Raw genomic sequence first — 22974 nt, forward strand, 5'->3', positions numbered from 1 at the left:
GTGTATAAAACATGTGAGTATCATCATAAAAGTAGCATGGAACATAAGAAATTATAGATACGTTTGAGACGTATCAGGGGCTGCCTTAGGAGCCGAAACTTCGGAAGCCGCGACGTCCAGAGGAGCAGCGCTAGATTTGGCTTTCTTAGGCGGAGGCTCAATGAAACCTTCGTCACTGCGAAAGGAAGTGACTGACAAAAGTTATGAAAGAAATACGAGAAATAAAGGACGAAATATGAATTCAGGGAAGAAGGCGCTTACATATCGAAGAGATCGTCTTCATCGGCGAAGCCGCCGGTTGATCTCTTCACGGATGAAGCCCTGGTCTCCTCCACAGCTGCATTAACAAAGGCATCACGATCAGCGTCATCATCACGCACTGAACCCTCTGCGTCGCAAGCATCATCGGCTGATGAAGGAAGATCGGTGTGGCCAGCTTCAGAATCTATCGGATCATCGTGTTCGCTCTCTGGGCTTGTGTGTTCGACAGTATGAAAATCAGCAGGGACTGAGGAGCCTCTTCCTTCAGAGGTATCATTCGGCAAATCATGCAAGTTTCCAGAAACTATGGGGATCTGTCGAAGAAAAGAACAAATAAGAACAATAGTAATTATGTCGACTAAGTGGAAGCAGGATAATAAGAGTATGAGAAGGAAAATTACCTCTGACGGTGGATGATCGGCATCAAGGGGAGTATAAGAAGATATCAATGGGATTGAGTCTTCCTGACTAAAGAGCGTAAGGCGACGGACTTCATCAAGCAGCTCCTTTTCCGACAGTTCAGCAATATTTATCCTGGTTTCATCCTTCGGACACTACTAGGAAAAGGCCTAGCCGTAATACTGCCAGCAGTGGCGCACCATGACTGCCGTGCGCCACTACTACTTAGCAGTGGCGCACCACAAAAAGGTGGGCCACTGTTACAAAAGTAGTAGTGGCGCACCTTGATAGTGGTGCGCCATAAGTAAGTGGTGACAGGAGGCCAGCTCCTCCCCCAACCTAGTAGTGGCGCACGTCAGAGGGGTGCGCCACTGCTACATTCCTTACCTATGGCGCACATTGGTGAGGTGCGCCACTGCTAGGAGGTGTCCAGAGCCCGTTTAGAGATGATAGGCTTAGCAATGGCGCACTTCGTCGGTGCGCCACTGCTACATAGGTTACCTATGGCGCATGTCAGCTGGTGCGCCACTGCTAGGGGGTGGCCAGAGCCCATTTAGAGATGAGAGGCTTAGCAGTGGCGCACCACTTAGCAGTGCGCCACTGCTAACCTGGGACCATTTCCTGCTTTTAACCCTCCACTCACATGTGCCACCCACTTTCCCCAAACACTCTTCCACCACCACCTCCCACCAAATCTGGATCTGGTCGTGTTGCCCCTCCTTCCCACCTCATTTTCACCTCTTCATTCACCAAAATTAAGTTGGTAAACTTAATTTTCTTCATAGGTAAGTAATGGTGAAGCTTTCTTAGCTCAATACCCTACTCAATCTCAACTTTTTACCTCATCCAACACTCTAGGTCTCGCCGTATCGGTAACTTTGTTGGTTTTATGCTTTGTGTGTGACCGGTTCCGATCGTCTTGCACACACGTCATGCACATATGTTATGTGCGAAGCTCGATGATATCATGTGTACGTGCGCATGCGCGAAAAGCGTCACGTGCATGTGTGTTGTATGCGAAGCCTCCGGATCCACATGTGTTGTATATGCGAAGCCTCCACACATGTGTTGCATGTGTTTTTGTTTGCAGGGATTTGAAATGCGATGGAGTTGCCAATATTTTGCCGAAACGTTGATTCATTTCCGTTTCGGCGAATGTTGGCAATACTACGCATATACATGTCCTATTTTTAGGGAAGGTCATGCCAAAATTTTCTTTTGGTATGCTAAGATATCCATTTTCTCTATATCCGCAGGCGACCATGGTCCGCATGATGAGCGAAGGCGTTGTGGCTAGGTTTTTGAAAGCCGCGACAGCCGAGATGATAAGAAATAACCAAAAGGAGATAAGATGTCCGTGTCGAAGATGCAAGCTAACGAGCCTTATGGACCCTAAAGCCGATATGGTGCGGGACCACCTTCTCATGCGTGGTTTCATGGATGGCTATCGGTGGGAAGGCGACGAAGATGATTATGAATTTGTCCATGGGAATTCAACAAGAAGTAAGGAAGGAGGTGATCAGGATGTAGAAGATCTCGGGCATGATCAGGATGTAGAAGATCCCGGAGATGATCATGATCACAATGTAGGAGATGGAGGTCATCATGACGATCATGAAGATGAAGACGATGGACCATCGTCGATGGACTGGGTGCAGGACCCTTATCTTCAAGAGCTGCTTCTCAAGCAGACGAGTAACGCAAGAGCTGCCACCCGAGAGAAAGCCAAGATGGATCAACTGGAGGTAGACGCTGTTACTCCATTGTATGAAGGATGCAGGCCGGAGGATACCCGCCTGAAAGTAACGCTCATGGCTCTGGAGATGAAGGTAAAGCACAAAATGACCGACACATCCTTCAAACATGTCATTCTGGCAGGAACGTCTTCCCAAAGGTAACACGTGTCCGACTAGTATCGAGGAGGCCAAGAAAAATCGTGTGTCCTCTGGATTTACCGCATGTGAAATACCATGTGTGCTTGAACGATTGCATCATTTATCGGAACGAGCACGCGGAGTGTACCATATGTCCGGAGTGCGGCGTCAGTCGGTACAAGAAGGGGAAGAAAGCTCCTCGGAAGGTGGTGTGGTACTTTCCGATCACTCCTCGTCTGCAGCGGTATTTCGCGGATCCTAAGCAAGCAAAGATAATGCGCTGGCACGCGGAGATGAGGAAGGGAGAAGATGACGCAGATGATCCGAAGAAAAAGAAAAAGGACAGGATGTTGAGACACCCTTCGGATGCTAGCCAGTGGAATGCATTGAACCTCGAGTACCCAGAATTTGGGGACGATCCTAGGAATATAAGGTTGGGCGCGAGCACCGATGGAGTCAATCCGTTTGGCAGCCAGAGCAGCACGCATAGCACCTGGCCCGTGTTTGTGTGGATGTACAACCTCCCCCTGGTTGTGCATGAAGAGGAAGTACATTCAAATGAGTATGCTAATTGAAGGGCCGAAACAACCAGGGAACGACATCAATCTGTATATGGGGCTTCTGAAAGAGGAGCTAGCCACGCTATGGGACACGCCTGCCAATACGTGGGACGCCGCCGCGGAAGAATATTTCCCTATGAGAGCCGCACTGCTCACGACGGTGCACGACTTTCTCGGTTACGGATATGTCGCGGGGCAGGTGGTCCACGGATTCAATGCATGCGTAAGGTGCATGGACGACACAACATACCGCCAGCTAGATAGAGATCCCGGGTCCTCGAAAACGGTGTTCATGGGACATCGAAGGTGGCTTCACGAGGACGACGCATGGAGGAAACGCAAGGATCTGTTCAATGGTCAAGACGAACCCCGAAGACGGCCACGTACGAGAAGCGGCGAGCAAATAGACGAGCTAGCTATTGAAAAATTGGAAAGAGTGCCCACCGCCGGGAAAGAAGCGAAAGGCGCCGGAGCCGCTGCTTAAGGTATGGAAGACGAGGTCTGTTTTCTGGGACTTGCCGTACTGGAAGATCCTCCGTGTGCCTCACAGCCTTGATGTCATGCACATCACGAAGAACGTGTGCGAGAGTCTGCTTGGTACCCTCCTCAACATGCCAGAGAAGACCAAAGATGGGCCGAAAGCAAGGTACGACTTGCAATCAATTGGGATCAGGGAGGAGCTTCACGCGGGACGCCCTAATGATGATGATGATGATGATGACGATGACGATGATGAGGCGGAGGACACGCAAAGTCGTCGCAAGGGCAAAAATGCCAAAAAGATTGAATATTACTGCCCCCCGCGTGCTTCACTCTAAGTCAGAAGGAGATCTAGCAGTTTTTCGACTGTCTCCTAGGAGTAAAACTTCCTTACGGTTACGCGGGGAAGATAAGCAGGTACCTAGACAAAGCGAAGCAGAGGTTCAGCGGGATGAAGTCTCACGACTGTCACGTGCTGATGACGCGGATACTTCCGGTTGCAATCCGTGGGATCATGGACGCGCACGTCCGTGAAACGCTTTTGGCCTATGCAACTTTTTCGACGTCATCTCTCGGAAGTCTGTTGGCGTGAGGCAACTTAGAAGGCTACAGGAAGAGATCGTGGTGATACTGTGCGAGCTTGAGATGTACTTCCCGCCCGCATTCTTCGACGTTATGGTGCATCTATTGGTACGTATCGTGGAGGATATCATTGATGTCTACGGGAGCTTCTATTCTTGTAGACAGTGTTGGGCCTCCAAGAGCAGAGGTTTGTAGAACAGCAGCAAGTTTCCCTTAAGTGGATCACCCAAGGTTTATCGAACTCAGGGAGGAAGAGGTCAAAGATATCCCTCTCATGCAACCCTGCAACCACAAAGCAAGAAGTCTCTTGTGTCCCCAACACACCTAATAGGTGCACTAGTTCGGCGAAGAGATAGTGAAATACAGGTGGTATGAATAAGTAGTAGCAACGGCACCGGAAAAGTGCTTTGCCCAGGACAAGTAAACAAGCAGTAGTAACGCAGCGGTAGTAATGCAGCAGTAGTAACGCGAGAAAACAAGTAAACAAGCAGCGATAGCAGATATTTAGGAACAAGGCCTAGGGATTAGACTTTCACTAGTGGACACTCTCAACATTGATCACATAACAGAATAGATAAATGCATACTCTACACTCTTGTTGGATGATGAACACATTGCGTAGGATTACACGAACCCTCAATGCCGGAGTTAACAAGCTCCACAATAATGCTCATATTTTAGTAACCTTTAGTGTAAGATAGATCAAAAGACTAAACCAAGTACTAGCATAGCATGCACATTGTCACCTTCATGCATATGTAGGAGGAATAGATCACATCAATATTATCATAGCAATAGTTAACTTCGCAATCTACAAGAGATCATGATCATAGCATAAACCAAGTACTAACACGGTGCACACATCTGTCACCTTTGCACACGTGCAGGAGGAATAAAACTACTTTAATAACATTGCTAGAGTAGCACATAGATAAATTGTGATACAAACACATTGCAATCATAAAGAGATATAAATAAGCACCTCACTATGCCATTCAACGGTGAATAAGTATTCTGTGAAATATAGCCTAAGAGACCCACACGGTGCACACACTCGTCACCTTTACACTCGTGGGACAAGGAGTCTCCGGAGATCACATAAGTAAAACTCACTTGACTAGCATAATGACATCTAGATTACAAGCATCATCATATGAATCTCAATCATGTAAGGCAGCTCATGAGATTATTGTATTGAAGCACATAGGAGAGAGATGAACCACATAGCTACCGGTACAGCCCCGAGCCTCGATGGAGAACTACTCCCTCCTCATGGGAGCAGCAGCGGTGATGAAGATGGCGGTGGATATGGCAGCGGTGTCGATGGAGAAGCCTTCCGGGGGCACTTCCCCGCTCCGGCAGGGTGCCGGAACAGAGACTCCTGTCCCCCAGATCTTGGCTTCGCGATGGCGGCGGCTCTGGAAGGTTTTCCGTATCGTGCTTTTTCGCATCAGGGTTTTCGCGACGGAGGCTTTAAATAGGCGGAAGGGCAGCCTCGGAGGGTCGAAGAGGCGGCGGCACCATAGGCTGGCGCGGCCAGGGCCCAGGCCGCGCCACCCTATCATCTGGGGCCCACAGGGCCCCCCTCTGGCGGCTCTCGGGTGTTCTGGATGCTTCCGGTGAAAATAGGAACCTCGGGTCTTGATTTCGTCCGATTCCGAGAATATTTCGTTACTAGGATTTCGAAACCAAAAACAGCGAGAAAACGGGAACTGGCACTTCGGCATCTTGTTAATAGGTTAGTTCCAGAAAATGCACGAATATGACATAAAGTGTGCATAAAACATGTAGGTATCATCAATAATATGGCATGGAACATAAGAAATTATCGATACGTCGGAGACGTATCAAGCATCCCCAAGCTTAGTTATGCTCGTCCCGAGCAGGTAAAACGATAACAAAGATAATTTCTGAAGTGATATGCCATCATAACCTTGATCATACTATTTGTAAACATATGTAGTGGATGCAGCGATCAAAAACAATGGTAATGATATGAGTAAACAAGTGAATCATAAAGCAAAGACTTTTCATGAATAGTACTTAAAGACAAGTATTAATAAGTCTTGCATAAGAGTTAACTCATAAAGCAATAAATCAAAGTAAAGGTATTGAAGCAACACAAAGGAAGATTAAGTTTCAGCGGTTGCTTTCAACTTGTAACATGTATATCTCATGGATAATTGTCAATATAGAGTAATATAACAAGTACAATATGCAAGTATGTAGGAATCAATGCACAGTTCACACAAGTGTTTGCTTCTTGAGGTGGAGAGAGATAGGTGAACTGACTCAACATAAAAGTAAAGAGAATGGTCCTTCAAAGAGGAAAGCATCGATTGCTATATTTGTGCTAGAGCTTTTATTTTGAAAACATGAAACAATTTTGTCAACGGTAGTAATAAAGCATATGAGTTATGTACATTATATCTTACAAGTTGCAAGTCTCATGCATAGTATACTAATAGTGCCCGCACCTTGTCCTAATTAACTTGGACTACCGGATCTTTGCAATGCACATGTTTTGACCAAGTGTCACAATGGGGTACCTCCATGCCGCCTGTACAAAGGTCTAAGGAGAAAGCTCGCATTTTGGATTTCTCGCTTTTGATTATTCTCAACTTAGACATCCATACCGGGACAACATGGACAACAGATAATGGACTCCTCTTTAATGCATAAGCATGTGGCAACAATTATTATTCTCATATGAGATTGAGGATATATGTCCAAACTGAAACTTCCACCATGAATCATGGCTTTAGTTAGCGGCCCAAAGTTCTTCTCTAACAATATGCATGCTCCAACCATGAAGGTGGTAGATCTCTCTTGCTTCGGACAAGACGGACATGCATAGCAACTCACATGATATCCAACAAAGAATAGTTGATGGCGTCCCCGAAGCATGGTTATCGCACAACAAGCAACTTAATAAGAGATAAAGTGCATAAGTACATATTCAATACCACAATAGTTTTTAAGCTATTTGTCCCATGAGCTATATATTGCAAAGGTGAATGATGGAATTTTAAAGGTAGCACTCAAGCAATTTACTTTGGAATGGCGGATAAATACCATGTAGTAGGTAGGTATGGTGGACACAAATGGCATAGTGGTTGGCTCAAGTATTTTGGATGCATGAGAAGTATTCCCTCTCGATACAAGGTTTAGGCTAGCAAGGTTATTTGAAACAAACACAAGGATGAACGGTGCAGCAAAACTCACATAAAAGACATATTGTAAACATTATAAGACTCCACACCGTCTTCCTTGTTGTTCAAAACTCAATACTAGATGTTATCTAGACTCTAGAGAAACCAAATATGCAAACCAAATTAGCAAGCTCTAAGTATTTCTTCATTAATGGGTGCAAAGTATATGATGCAAGAGCTTAAACATGAGCACAACAATTGCCAAGTATCACATTATCCAAGACATTTTAGAGTTACTACATGTAGCATTTTCCAATTCCAACCATATAACAATTTAACGAAGAAGAAACTTCGCCATGAATACTATGAGCTAAGAACACATGTGTTCATACGAACCAGCGGAGCGTGTCTCTCTCCCACACAAGCATGAATTTATTCAGAGAATGAAAATAACAAAACGAAAATAAAAGCACACAGACGCTCCAAGTAAAGTACATAAGATGTGGCCGAATAAAAATATAGTTTCAAGAGAAGGAACCCGATAATTTGTCGATGAAGAAGGGGATGCCTTGGGCATCCCCAAGCTTAGACGCTTGAGTCTTCTTGAAATATGCAGGGGTGAACCACCGGGGCATCCCCAAGCTTAGAGCTTTCACTCTTCTTGATCATAGTATATCATCCTCCTCTCTTGACCCTTGAAAACTTCCTCCACACCAAACTCGAAACAACTCATTAGAGGGTTAGTGCATAATAAAAATTCACATGTTCAGAGGTGACACAATCATTCTTAACACTTCTGGACATTGCATAAAGCTACTGGACATTAGTGGATCAAAGAAATTCATCCAACATAGCAAAAGAAGGCAATGCGAAATAAAAGACAGAATCTGTCAAAACAGAACAGTCCGTAAAGATGGATTTTATTAGGCCACCAGACTTGCTCAAACGAAAATGCTCAAATTGAATGAAAGTTGCGTACATATCTGAGGATCATGCTCGTAAATTGGCTTAATTTTCTGAGCTACCTACAGGGAGGTAGACCCAGATTCGTGACAGCAAAGAAATCTGTAACTGCGCAGTAATCCAAATCTAGTACTTACTTTACTATCAAAGACTTTACTTGGCACAACAAAACATAAAACTAAGATAAGGAGAGGTTGCTACAGTAGTAAACAACTTCCAAGACTCAAATATAAAACAAAGTACTGTAGCAAAATAACACATGGGTTATCTTCCAAGAAGTTCTTTCTTTATAGCCGTTAAGATGGGCTCAGCAGTTTTAATGATGCACTCGCAAGAAATAGTATTTGAAGCAAAAGAGAGCATCAAGAGGCAAATTCAAAACACATTTAAGCCTAACATGCTTCCTATGCATAGGAATCTTGTAAATAAACAAGTTCATGAAGAGCAAAGTAACAAGCATAGGAAGATAAAACAAGTGTAGCTTCAAAAATTTCAGCACATAGAGAGGTGTTTTAGTAACATGAAAATTTCTACAACCATATTTTCCTCTCTCATAATAACTTTCAGTAGCATCATGAGCAAACTCAACAATGTAACTATCACATAAAGCATTCTTATCATGAGTCTCATGCATAAAATTATTACTCTCCACGTAAGCATAATCGATTTTATTAGTTGTAGTGGGAGCAAATTCAACAAAGTAGCTATCATTATTATTCTCATCAAGTGTAGGAGGCATAGTATAATCACAACAAAATTTACTCTCCATAGTAGGTGGCACCAAAAGACCACTATCATTATAATCATAAATAGGAGGCAAAGTATCATCAAAGAAAATTTTCTCCTCAATGCTTGGGGGACTAAAAAGATCATGAAAACCAGCTTCCCCAAGCTTAGAACTTTCTATATTATTATCAACAATGGTGTTCAAAGCGTTCATACTAATATTACTACCGAGCATGCAAATAAGATTTCATAGGTTTTTTAATTTTCGCATCAAACAATCCATGTTTTAAATCAGGAAATAGAATAAGAAGCTCACTCTTGTACATTATGCCAAACTAGTGTAAACAAGAAACAACAAGATGCAATTGCAGGATCTAAAGGAAATAGCTTCGAGCACACACACAACGGCGCCAGAAAAATACTTTACCTGGGACCCTAGTATGAGAGCCTTTTACCTTTCCTCCCCGGCAACGGCGCCAGAAAAGTGCTTGATGTCTACGGGAGCTTCTATTCTTGTAGACAGTGTTGGGCCTCCAAGAGCGAGAGGTTTGTAGAACAGCAGCAAGTTTCCCTTAAGTGGATCACCCAAGGTTTATCGAACTCGGGGAGGAAGAGGTCAAAGATATCCCTCTCATGCAACCCTGCAACCACAAAGCAAGAAGTCTCTTGTGTCCCCAACACACCTAATAGGTGCACTAGTTCGGCGAAGAGATTGTGAAATACAGGTGGTATGAATAAGTAGTAGCAACGGCACCAGAAAAGTGCTTTGCCCAGGACAGTAAACAAGCGGTAGTAACGCGAAGTAGTAATGCAGCGAGTAGTAACGCAATGAAACGAGTAAACAAGCAGCGATAGCGATATTTAGGAACAAGGCCTAGGGATTAGACTTTCACTAGTGGACACTCTCAACATTGATCACATAACAGAATAGATAAATGCATACTCTACACTCTTGTTGGATGATGAACACATTGCGTAGGATTACACGAACCCTCAATGCCGGAGTTAACAAGCTCCACAATAATGCTCATATTTTAGTAACCTTTAGTGTAAGATAGATCAAAAGACTAAACCAAGTACTAGCATAGCATGCACACTGTCACCTTCATGCATATGTAGGAGGAATAGATCACATCAATATTATCATAGCAATAGTTAACTTCGCAATCTACAAGAGATCATGATCATAGCATAAACCAAGTACTAACACGGTGCACACACTGTCACCTTTTCACACGTGCAGGAGGAATAAAACTACTTTAATAACATTGCTAGAGTAGCACATAGATAAATTGTGATACAAACACATTGCAATCATAAAGAGATATAAATAAGCACCTCACTATGCCATTCAACAGTGAATAAGTATTCTGTGAAATATAGCCTAAGAGACCCACACGGTGCACACACTGTCACCTTTACACTCGTGGGACAAGGAGTCTCCGGAGATCACATAAGTAAAACTCACTTGACTAGCATAATGACATCTAGATTACAAGCATCATCATATGAATCTCAATCATGTAAGGCAGCTCATGAGATTATTGTATTGAAGCACATAGGAGAGAGATGAACCACATAGCTACCGGTACAGCCCCGAGCCTCGATGGAGAACTACTCCCTCCTCATGGGAGCAGCAGCGGTGATGAAGATGGCGGTGGAGATGGCAGCGGTGTCGATGGAGAAGCCTTCCGGGGGCACTTCCCCGCTCCGGCAGGGTGCCGGAACAGAGACTCCTGTCCCCCAGATCTTGGCTTCGCGATGGCGGCGGCTCTGGAAGGTTTTCCGTATCGTGCTTTTTCGCATCAGGGTTTTTGCGACGGAGGCTTTAATTAGGCGGAAGGGCAGCCTCGGAGGGTCGAAGAGGCGGCGGCACCATAGGCTGGCGCGGCCAGGGCCCAGGCCGCGCCACCCTATCATCTGGGGCCCACAGGGCCCCCCTCCGGCGGCTCTCGGGTGTTCTGGATGCTTCCGGTGAAAATAGGAACCTGGGTCTTGATTTCGTCCGATTCCGAGAATATTTCGTTACTAGGATTTCTGAAACCAAAAACAGCAGAAAACAGGAACTGGCACTTCGGCATCTTGTTAATAGGTTAGTTCCAGAAAATGCACGAATATGACATAAAGTGTGCATAAAACATGTAGGTATCATCAATAATATGGCATGGAACATAAGAAATTATCGATGCGTCGGAGACGTATCAATCATCCAACTGGGGCCGATGTTCCTGCACAGCATGATGCCGTTCGAAAGGATGAATGGTGTCATCAAAGGGTACGTTCGCAACAGGGTGCATGTGTCGGGTGAGCGGATGCTAATTCAAAGATTGTACGATGCTGCACCCGGTCCTATGCGATCTCTGGTTGACGGTATTCAGTTTATGGAGGAGCGGCGTCTCAGGGAGAAAGATCATGGATACCCAGTGTATATTGCCAAGGTGCCCTCGGGCCATGGCTTTGTCGATAGTGGCTTCGCGGAGAAGATCTTCCTGCGGTATGATGACATCTTCGCCATGCTGAACAGTTATCCGCTGCACTACACCTTCATTCGCCTATACTCGCTCAGCAAGGCGATGCGGATCATTAGACACAACATCCCGGACATCGCGATAGCCGACCCCTTCTACATGCGTGCCGTCCACTTGGCCACCGCCGGAGACCGGGCAGTCGCGAGTGGATACCTCAAAGACTTCTTTCTAGCGAACCAGAAGAAGTGTAACATCCTCCTGCCTGTATTTCCCGAGTAAGTCACCCCCTCACCGTACCGGTCTTAACTCATGATTTTTTTAGATTTCAATCGTCATGTTCTTAAACATTATGTGTTCTACGCAGAGACAAAACCTGCACACTCATCTCCATAACCCCGAAACATTCCGTGGCCACATACCTCGATGCGGACGGTAAGTCAACCACGGACTACACGAATGTCAAGGGCGTACTTGATGATGCTCTCAATGCCTACGTCAAAGCGAAAGGCAACATGCAGAGGCCAAATGTTAGGTACGGGAAGCATGTGTTCAAGCACCAAACAAAGTTTCCCTGCGTCAAGAAGCCGCCTTCTAGTAACAAGGATGCCTACTACGCCCTCTATCACATGGATAAGTTCATACGGGACCAGCAGCAGCTTACGCTACCTGAGCATCTCAGAGACTGGGCCAACAAATTGTCGCAGGTCCCTGACGACGGCATCAAGCAAGACTTCTTCCGCATCCAAGTAGAGTTTTGTGAAATCATCCATCAAGATGTCGTTAGAAGCGCGGGGGAGTTCTTCGCCGGCTATCAGCCGTCAAACAGTGACATAGACACAATGCTCCAAATGCAGGGTGACGACTACCGCTCATGGATGTGCTTGAAGAAAGGCGGCGGTTTTATCCATGCTCCGAGAAAGTCTTGATGTGCGAGCCTAGTTATGTAGTTGTGAACTAAAGATGAGCTTGTGTTGTAATAAACTTTATCCAGCACTTTACTTGCATGTCTGTTTAATTACTAGTTCGGCTATGTTTGTGAACTTATATATATGGCTCTATCGTTTTCCGCACTTGATTTGGTCCTTAATTTTGTTTGCATATGCCGATGATTAGAATGTTCGGTCAACTGTACACTCTGGGGTGTCGCCGGTGAGCCTGGTGTGATGGCACAAATATCAATCTCTTGTGCATCCTACCTGGCCTCACTGACGCCATCCCGGGATGTTCATATTTGTTTCGACCAACAATGTATGAGGCATTCCATTTAGTTCATACTAGCTACTTGTTTCTTATTTGAGTTGGCACTTCTTAATTGCATTGGCCGATGATTAGAATGGTTGGTCACTTGTACACTCCGTGGTGACGTAAGTGAGCCTGGTGTGATGGCACAAATATCCATGTCTTGTGCATCCTACCTGGCCTCACTTACGCCATCACGGAATGTTAATATTTGTTTTGACCGACAAAGTATGAGGCCCTTGTCATTCTTCCATTTGCTTTCGTATTTCAAAATGCCGATGATTAGAATGTTTGGTCACCTATACACTTGGGGGAGGGGTCAGTGAACCTGGTGCAATGACACAAGTATCAATCTCTTGTGCATCCTACTTGGTTTCGCTGACCCCTTCCCTAAATGTTAATATTTGTTCCGACCAACAATGTATGAGGCATATGCTCTTTCTTCCATTTTAGTGCCGATGATTAAAATGTTTGGTCAACTGTACACTCCGGGGTGTCGCCAGTGAGCCTGGTGTGATGGCACAAATATCAATCTCTTGTGCATCCTACCTGGCCTCACTGACGCCATCCCGGGATGTTCATATTTGTTTCGACCAACAATGTATGAGGCCCTTGTCATTCCATTTGCTTTGGTATCTCAAAATGCCGATGATTAGAATGTTGGTCACCTATACACTTGGGGGAGGGGTCAGTGAACCTGGTGCGATAACACAAGTATCAATCGCTTGGCATCCTACTTGGTTTCACTGACTCCGTCCCTAAATGTTAATATTTGTTCCGACCAACAATGTATGAGGCATGCCTTTTAGTTCATACTACTTGGATCGTTTTTGAGTTTTCTCTTATTCGTTGCAAACATCTATGAGCATGCACTAATGTTTCTTTGGCTTGTGCATATGTACGCAGATATGACGTGGTATGTCGTGTACAACGGCAAGGTTCCCGGAGTCTACAACGACTGGGAGGAGTGTCGGAGACAGGTTCACCGTTTTAGCGGTAACAGCTACAAAGGGTACACCACTAGAGCGGAGGCCGAAGACAGATACGCATGCTATCTGGCGGGAGAGAGGACGGAGCGGAGGAGGAACCGGATGAAGACCACTTTCATCGGGACGGTGCTAGTAGTGACTCTAGCTCTCTTCTATGTGATGCTAGTTTAGATGATCGACCTTGTGTAACCACTAGCTCATTTGACTTGTAACACCGTAACACTTGTCTAATATTTGAAATCTTGTGAATCATGGAGGCTAATGTGAAGGACTATGTATTGGTATACTGTGCTGTTGTATATATGTGTTATATATTCTGTATCTGTGCTGTTAGGTGCTATACAACCTGTACAAATACATGCCAGAAATACAAAAAATGAAAACGAACTACTAGTAGTGGCGCACTACTGGATCATGAGTGGCGCACGACCACCAAGTAACAGTGGCGCACCAGCCTGGACCCAGTGGCGCACAACCCTCTGATCACCTTCGAAACTACCAGTGGCGCACCAAAGCTGCCAGCAGTGGCGCACGTCTGAGATGCAACAGTGGCGCACCTAAACAGGCAGCAATGACGCACCAGCTCGCCGTAACAGTGGCGCACCCAAGGAGGCAGCAGTGGCGCACCGACAGCAGACAGTAGTGGCGCACTGCTGCTGAACAACGATGGCGCACCCCTTTGGAGTAATAGTGGCGCACCAGTGTACCTGTCAATGGCGCACAGGGTAGTGCGCTACTATTACATAGGATAGTTGTGGCGCACCAGAGCTGCGCCACTACTAAAACTTAGCAGTGGCGTGATAGTAGTGGCGCACCAGCAGTGCGCCACTGATGGGGAATAGTGGTGCGCCACTGAATAGCTTTTTCCTAGTAGTGGGACCCGAATACAACCACATCGGATGAACTCTGGCCATGACTGGTTGGACTCGACGTTTCAGGAACACCGCTGCCACCTCTATGCCAATCATAGTTTGACCATCGGCCTCTTTGATTCGAAGAAATTTGGCGAATAATTCGTCGGCTGCTGCCCTTTCGTCGGGAGAGAGAATGTTCTTCCAAGAATCCTTAGGCTTGGCTTCGAGGACGTCAGCAAAGCAAGGAAGCTGGGACTCGGTTGACAAGGAATCATTGACATAAAACCATTTCAGTCTTCATCCTTGCACAGATTCTCTCATTGGGAAACTGAAATAGTTAACCTCTGAACGAGCCACAAACCCCACTCCTCCGATGACAAAAGATCCATTACTACTGCTATACCTCTTTACATAAAAGATCTTTTTCCACAACCCAAAATGAGGCTCAATGCCCAAAAACGCCTCATAGAGGGTGATGAACACAGCAACGTGAAGGATTGAATTAGGAGTGAGTTGCCACAGTTGGATTTCGTAAGTCCGCAGAAGATGAAGAAGGAATTCATGAGCAGGAAGCGAGAGACCCCGATACAAGAACGACAGGAACACCACGGTAAAGCCAGCAGGGGGATTGGGCCGAGAAATCGCACCTGGAAGAATCACATTCCCCTCGTCGGAGGAGATTAACCCGAGGCTCCGGGCCCTCTTCTCATCACGTTTCGTGATGGATGACGCTAGCCAATCCCCAGGTTTGGCTATCGAGCCTGGCGGCGCTGGCGGCGCCGGAGCTGGAGGAGGAGCATCCGGGGCACTCCTCTTCGGAAGATTCGAGGAGGATTTGGCGGCGGCGCCACCACTCGTGGAACTGGCGGCGGCAGTGAGGCTCTTCTTTTTCACCATTGCGAGATCTGGGGAGGATCGGAAAAGCGGTGGTGGCGGCGCAGCGATTGCGAAGAAAGGAAGAAGGAGAAGGACAAGAAGATGCTACGACAAATATGGGAGAAGATTAGAGATTTTCGTCCTTTGGAGATTTTAAGAGAGGGAGAACTTGAGGACTACGTGGGCACGTGTCATTGCTGCCAATTCATTAAGTGGACCTTTCTCCATTGATGACTGCGGAAATCGAGGAGGTGCCTTGGTAACTGTGCGAGAAGGACGGATATTGCTTAAAAATAGGGCCAGACAGAGAAAGCATGGGCCCATCGGGTCGCGTTTTATCAGTCAAAATCAATATGTCAGTAAAACGTCATCAATGACGTCGTGAGGAATGCTCAAAGCATTCGAAGGAATAAAAAAGGTATCGGATGATGAACTTGAGTCTATGCACAGATTGCGAGCATCTGCACTTAGACTCGGGGGCTACTCCCATCGGGAGCGCTGGCCGCGCACCCGACAGAATAAGGATTCGAAGGAAAAAGATTGAAGAAAAAGATGATTGCTCGAGTCTGCACCCGGTTGCAAGCACCCATGCCTAGACTCGGGGGCTACTCCCATCGGGAGCGCTGGACGAGCACCCGACAGAATTTTTTGTACTCCAGGATCATGTCCGGGGACTTGATTCTGTGTAGGGTAATGTTGTTTTGCCATCGGTAGTTAACCAGCAAAAGTTGGGCACATTACTCATTATCCCTTGCATGCGGAAAATATATCGAATGACCTATGAAGATTTGCAGAAAAACTTCGGCAGAGCAGAACGTTCGAGTAGTACAACTTGAGTCTACGCACGGATTGCAAGCATCCATACCTAGACTCAGGGGCTACTCCCATCGGGAGCGCTGACGCGAACCCGATAGAAGAAGATGACTGTGGGGACCCCGGACTAGCTGTCCGAAATACCCTGTTATGTATACAGTTCACGTTCCCATGATCAGTGTGCCGTGAACACATAACCGAACTGATATCAAATTACATCATCCTTTACAAAACGAAATAAGAAAATTACAATAAGGTCACATGACCCATCTTTACAAGATAGCCTCGAAGGGCCTAATCTAATCATCGAGTAGCGGAATCACTTCAGCAGCGTAGAGCCCAAGTCATCCGCCTTAACCCTACGAGCAACTGACTGGGAAGACGTTCCTAGCTCGCATAGACGTCGTCAACTCCTTCTTCATCTGTCGAAGTCCTCCAGGTCTGGCCAAGTAAATAGCCAGGGACAAAGCCGTGAGTACATTGGAATTGTACTCGCAAACCATCAAGAAAGGTGCTAACAATGCTAACTAAAAGAGACAAGAGAGAAAGGATAGTTTCTCTTGTGGATATAGCATGTGAAAGAGAATCAGTTTCTCTTGCGGATATAGCATCCCAACATCGCAGTTGAAGGGGACACTAAGAGGGTTCTATGACATCTCTATATCTTTGTTAAAGAAGATACTTCAAATGAGTTCTACAACATAAAACACTAGGAAGGGGGTAACCCAGTTTATTTCCTTTCCGACCATCTCCACATGGTCAACCAAACCATTCTAGTACCCTTCCGGTACTCCGAAAACAAGTTCCTTTTTCCTTTGGTAAACACTTTCTCAAACAAAACTCATCGGGCTAAGCAACAGCCATTTCAACCGTCCATGACCGCGGACACGGCTATTCGAATAGATTTGACTCTGCAGAGTTTGCACACTTTCCCCACAAGATCCGCGAGTTTATCATGTGGGCATCATCCCTGCATATCAACTATGCCATGACAAAAACTCGGACATAGCCTTTCGCCTATTCGTCTAAGCACGGGATCCTACCCTATGGAGTATGTACCTCCCCGGCACCGTGGCAGCTCACCTCACTTTGAGCGTGGCTCCACCGCCAAGCCGGGAGACCCATAGTGTCTTCCGGACGGGTCAGCCCCGAAGGCCTCCCGTTATACTATTGTCTCCACCAACGACAATCCGGATTCAGGGGTAACCTTACCCTTATATAGTTGTGCGGTGTCCCATGTTAAGAAGAACAAACTACGGGCTAAGCCCCGTCCCACCCTGGGGTAATGTGGTTGCGCGGGTTAATTGTCACGGGTGAATACTTAGGCGCCAAAGTTTTCGAAAACAAGATTTTCTTTTCAACCATCTTTGCCAAGATCCTTTCCTTTCATAAACACACGCTTGGGTAAGTCCAACTCACCCAAGGTTTTTAAAAATTCTTTTCAACAAGGTATTTTTCCAAGGGGGTTCCCAACCTATAGTTTTATGAAGGAACTAAGAGTCACAATGACATGATGCTAGCCATCATACCACTAAGGGGATGATAATTGAGGTGTAAAAAGGGGGTCATACATGCTTGGGGTAAGCATGTATATGATCAACATAACTTGGAAGATTCAACAAGGTTCATGATGTTAATCATCATACCGCTAAGAAGATGATAATATAGATAGTCAAGGGGGCATACATGCTCAGGGTGTGCATGCATAAGATCAACAAGGGGTTCAACATACTCAAGAGTAAGTATGCAGAACATCAACAAGGGGTTCAAGAAGGGTGTCAAGAGGTCGACACACACAAGATAAGTGGGCATACCCATCACATTTAGAGGGTACACCAAGATCATGGTGTTGACAACCACCATTTACAAAAAGGGGTTCTTTCGGCGAGGTGCCAAAGAGAGTAAACATGCTCACGGCAAGCATGCTCCGACAACAAAAGTAGAAATCACACAAGATAGATCGAGAGACAATAATAATAACAAAGTAACCACCATATGTGATTCAATATTCAGAGATCAAGAGATAGCTTGCCTTGGTTGGCTTATTTCTCCCTGGACTTCTTCCAAATTCTTTGAATCCTTTCTCTTCAACCCCAACATCGCTCGAATCTAGCGTCGCAAAATAAAAGAACATGCAACACACAATCAACACCATATTTCAAACGTGCAAGCAAGGTTTTAAATGAAACAAGTCTAAGCATGCAGGGGTACTTGTTTTGAAAGATTAAAACACAATATGGTTGTTTTTAAGTAAAAGTGGTGGTTAAAGGGTTTAATAAATAAAAAGGTTTTTGGTTCATCAAACCATGTGATACACAATTAACCCAAACAGTAACAAACTAGCATGAAAAGGGACTAACAATATTTTTCCTAGATGACCATTAACATAACAAGACCAACACAATTGGATTCATCCAAAAATATTAATCCTACCATTTTAGGAATTACAAATACTAAACAATAACCAGAGAACATGTTTAATGCACTATAAATCGTACAAAAATCCTAAAAATACGGGACCAGTGGCATTGGAAAGTTAATAAAATTTGTGAACCAATGCAATTGGTTTCACTCGATTCGGAGTAGTAGATCTCGAGATATTCACAAATTGGTGTTACTGGTTCTTCACACATTTTAACAGCAAAATGAATTTGAAAAGGGGCGGGAAAAACTGGGCCACGCGGGGGTGCAGCATTGGGCCGGCCCAGGGAGATTTTCCAGGTGGAGGGTGAAGAAAAAAGAAAAAGAGAGGAGGGGGGCCAGGCGGGCCAGGCCATGCATGGGCCGACGTGGCCAAGTGGCCACGCAGCCACACGCTCGGGACGATCAGGAGTCGTCCTCCTCCTTCGTCTACGCACACGCGCGGGGGTCCTGGGAGAAAACAGAGACGGCCGGGGAGCTTACCGGCGGGATGCGGCGGCGAGCTCCGGCGGTCGGTGGCGGAGACGTGGCAGAGGTTTACGCGGACCAGCAGCTCCTCCGGCCTGAGCAGGGGCTCCTCCATGCAGCAGCGTGGGCTGTTCCTTCCCCGGCGTCTCCCTCGGGCCGGCGACGATGGCGGCCGCTCCCGGCAGGCCTGGGCAGAGAAAAAGGGTGGGTTAGGACGGGGAGACGACGGTGAGCAGGATAGGGAACAAAGAGAGGGAGAAGGGCGTCGGGGACGAGCGCAGCTTGGCTCGCCATCCTCGCGGTGACTATGCCGGCGTGGTCTGCTTCGGCGAGCAGCGGCCAGAGGGATGCCTTGGCACCCTCGGGGAGGTGTTCTGGGAGGAGAGGGAGTGGTGTGGAGGAGGAGAGCGAGCTGGGGGCGCCTTTTATAGGAGAGGGAGAGGCAGCAGGCGGGTGCGGGCGGTGACCGTGGCCAACGGGAGGGGGCGCGCGCGGTGGCGTTGGCCAATGGGCGGCCGGGGCTGACGTCAGGGGTGATGCAGGAGGGTGGGGCGTGGTGATGTCCGTTGGTAGACGTCAGCAGGCGCGGGACGAGAGGAAAACGAGCGGGAGCGGGCAGGGGTCGAGCGGGAGTGGTACTGCGTGCGTGCGTTTCTTCGAGAGTTGCTAGGGTTTCGGTAGGGGTTGGGCTTGGGCCACGGCCTGCCGGCTAGGGCTGTGGTTTTTGGGGAGAGGAGAGGGTCCAGGGTAGGTTTTAGAGGGGTTGGGGTCGGGCCAAGAGGTGGTGCTCCAGCTGGTATTAAAACAGATCATGGCCCGGCCATGTAAGAGCAATTGGAAAAGAGAGGGATCACTAGCTGGGGTTTGGAAGAAAAAGGTGGAGGGAAAAGAGAGGGCGGATGGGGATGGTGTCAACTTGTCATATGAGAGACACAATGGTATGAGAAGGAGAGGGTGCATGGTGGTGTTGAACAATTTCCCCCAAGTGCAAGACAAGGATTTCAACAAGATTTGCAAAGTTGGAAATATTCGAATCAAAGGGAGAGAGATGGAGAGAGTTAGTGATGGTGTAGGTTTGATCCAAGATTTTTAATTGTATGAGCCAAATGGGATAAGAATGAATTCGAGTTGAATTTTGAATAAAGAGAAACAAAGTTTTGGTGAGAAGTAATAATGGTGACACATAGAAGGATTTTGGGTTTTGATACTATGGCTAGCTAAGGTCTTGGATCACTTCATGGAGATTCTTGAAAGAAGAATGGGATGGAAGATCCACCATTTCCAAGTAGAAGAAAGAAGGAAAGACTCTTAGAGATGCCAAGTGGTGGGAATAAACGGAAAAGAAGGGCCTATGTCTCACTCTCAAGGTTTTTGGCAAAGTGATTTTATTTTAAATCTTCTACTTACTTTATGAAGCAAGGTAGAGTTTTCTCACAATTTTAAAAGAGCAACAATATGCAAGAGTTTGCATAAGTTCCATAAATATGTATTAAAAAGGAAGAATAGAATAAATACTTTTATAGAAGTTATTTTTGGGTTGAAGGAAATGGGGTGATACCAAATACCATCCACAATCCCTATTATTTGAGAAAATAATTTGAAATGCTTAGATAAAACTAGAAGTGGTTTTATAGTGAGAACTACGGAAGAATTTAAATAGGGTTTTGGAAATGTTCTTGCAAAGAAAGTAAGAATAAATTTTTGGAGAAAGATCTCAAGGGTAGATGATTATTACACATTGTAGCAATCATCTCCACTAGTTTTGTGAGGATTCAACTAGATAAAAAGAAAAACAAAAGGTAAAATAGGGAGAAGTGATCTACAGCTAATACTCTGGATAGGGTAGAAGATCAAGTGCAAATAAGAATTGTAAAGGTAGAATAGGACATGCAAGACGTGGAAGTGGTAGAGGGTGTTGCATAGATGAGATCCATGCATCGAGATCACCAATAACAATTGAGGGTGCTTAGAGATCAACTGCCGAAGTTTGGACATTTTAAGCCTGCGAAACCATCTGATTGACTTGGCTTCAAAATCAACAAGGATAAGTGGGTATAAGAGAGATTTGGTCCAAGGCAAGGACATGGTTGGGAAGTGCTTATGGTAAGGTAGGTTTAGGACCAGATTCATTGCCTTGGATGGCAAGGGGTAGCTTAATCCAGGGGCTCCAAAATGGGACCTGGTAACAGTTTTAGGACTTAGCCAAATTTGTGATGCCTTAGGGGTTTTGACTAGCGTATAAGAGAGGGATGTATTAAGGGGTAGATCATCCCAAGTTTTGAATTCAAGGATGATTTTACCACTAGAGGTGTTGTTCCTTGAGGTAGCTCAAGACAAAACTCAACAAGCGAATCAAGACAATACATCTACCAACAGAGCAAAACAATTCAGTTTAACAGACAGATCAAGGCAATTCATCTAATTAGTATTTAGAAAAAGTTTTTGTTCCCCCTAATTTTTGCACTCTGGACAACAAAACATGTTTTCAAAAGTTGGGGTGTGACAGCTCTTCCACCCTTAAAATAATCTCGTCCCGAGATTACTAAGCGTAGGGGTAGAGGGGTTGTAAAGTTTAACGAAAGTTAGACTCCATTCTTCTGTAGAGGTGCCAATGTTGAGAAGGTTGTTGCTTCATCTTCTGGGAGACACGGTGGATTCCTGCCGATGGCGAGCTTCATGAAGAGGTTGACTACTTCATGTAGGTGTTAGATCTGTAGCTTCTAAGCGATCCTAGCGGGGGTTCAAGATTCTGGGAGAGTTAGTGCACTCCAGCGGTGCTTTAGCAGGGTTGAAAACTTTTTAGAGTTAACTTTCAATTTTTGTGGAAGACCAAGTCTTCCACCCTTAAAATTGTTCATAGAGGGTGTTTAAAAACTCTAAGCTTCGGCCACGGTCTTGTCGGTGCTTTCGAAGAAGTGATCTTTCTCTCGTCTTGAGTTGAAGCATCTTCAGGGAGCGAGGTGCAATCCACAGCTTCAAGGGGAGTTAGTTCATCCCAAGTTCCCAACGGTGTTTTTGGAGAGGTTTAAAATTTTAGGGTTAGCATCCATTTTTAGTGGAAGACGAAGTCTTCCACCCTTAAGATTTTTCGTCGGGGGTTTTAAGAGAAACTCTGAGCTTCTGCCTTGTGGCTCTGCCTAGGGCTTCTAAAGAAGTCGTCGATCTTCCGTTTTCAGTTGAAGGATCTTCATGGGCGATGTGTAGTCCACGACTTCAAGAGGCACTCACGGTGTTTACTAGACCATATAACGCGCGGTAAGTTAGTAAGTCGATGAAGCACCTGGTTGTTGTCCATATGAAGCGAGTAACAAAGGTCGTTGGAGACAATCTTCAGCTTGAGGGTCGGTGCTGACTTATATCCGGTATGAAGTGAGCGGTAACTACACCTAATCTTGAGTCTTGAGGTATCTTCATGAGCTTCATTCGATGCGGACCAGATGAATCATGTGATGTAGCTTGGCTTTGACGCTATTACTCTCTCAGCTTGTTAGACAGTGTGTTAGAGGGTAGTTTTCAAAAAGGTATCCACGAGGTTAGCGCGACTATACTCCCAGGTTAGACCAAGTTAGTAAGGCTCCTCGCAGAGTTGCAGTCACTCTTGAAAGCACGGCTTCTCTTTCTTGGCGTCGTAGAGATGCTCCAGCTGCTCTTGAAAGTAGTTAGCGTAGATAGAGGTCTGGGTTAACTTTTCAGACGGTTGAAAAACAACTTCTAACGGGGCTAGAGCTAGAGTCTTCGTTAACCTATCCAACTAACTAGTAGTTAGCAATAAATCAGTGAGGTAGGTGAGGGTGAAAACATCTTAGGGAGGCTTTCTAAGCTAGGTTGTCACACCAAGAGGGTTTTTCA

This window comes from Lolium rigidum, chromosome 7, assembly GCF_022539505.1.
Source record: "Lolium rigidum isolate FL_2022 chromosome 7, APGP_CSIRO_Lrig_0.1, whole genome shotgun sequence".
NCBI lineage: Eukaryota > Viridiplantae > Streptophyta > Magnoliopsida > Poales > Poaceae > Lolium > Lolium rigidum.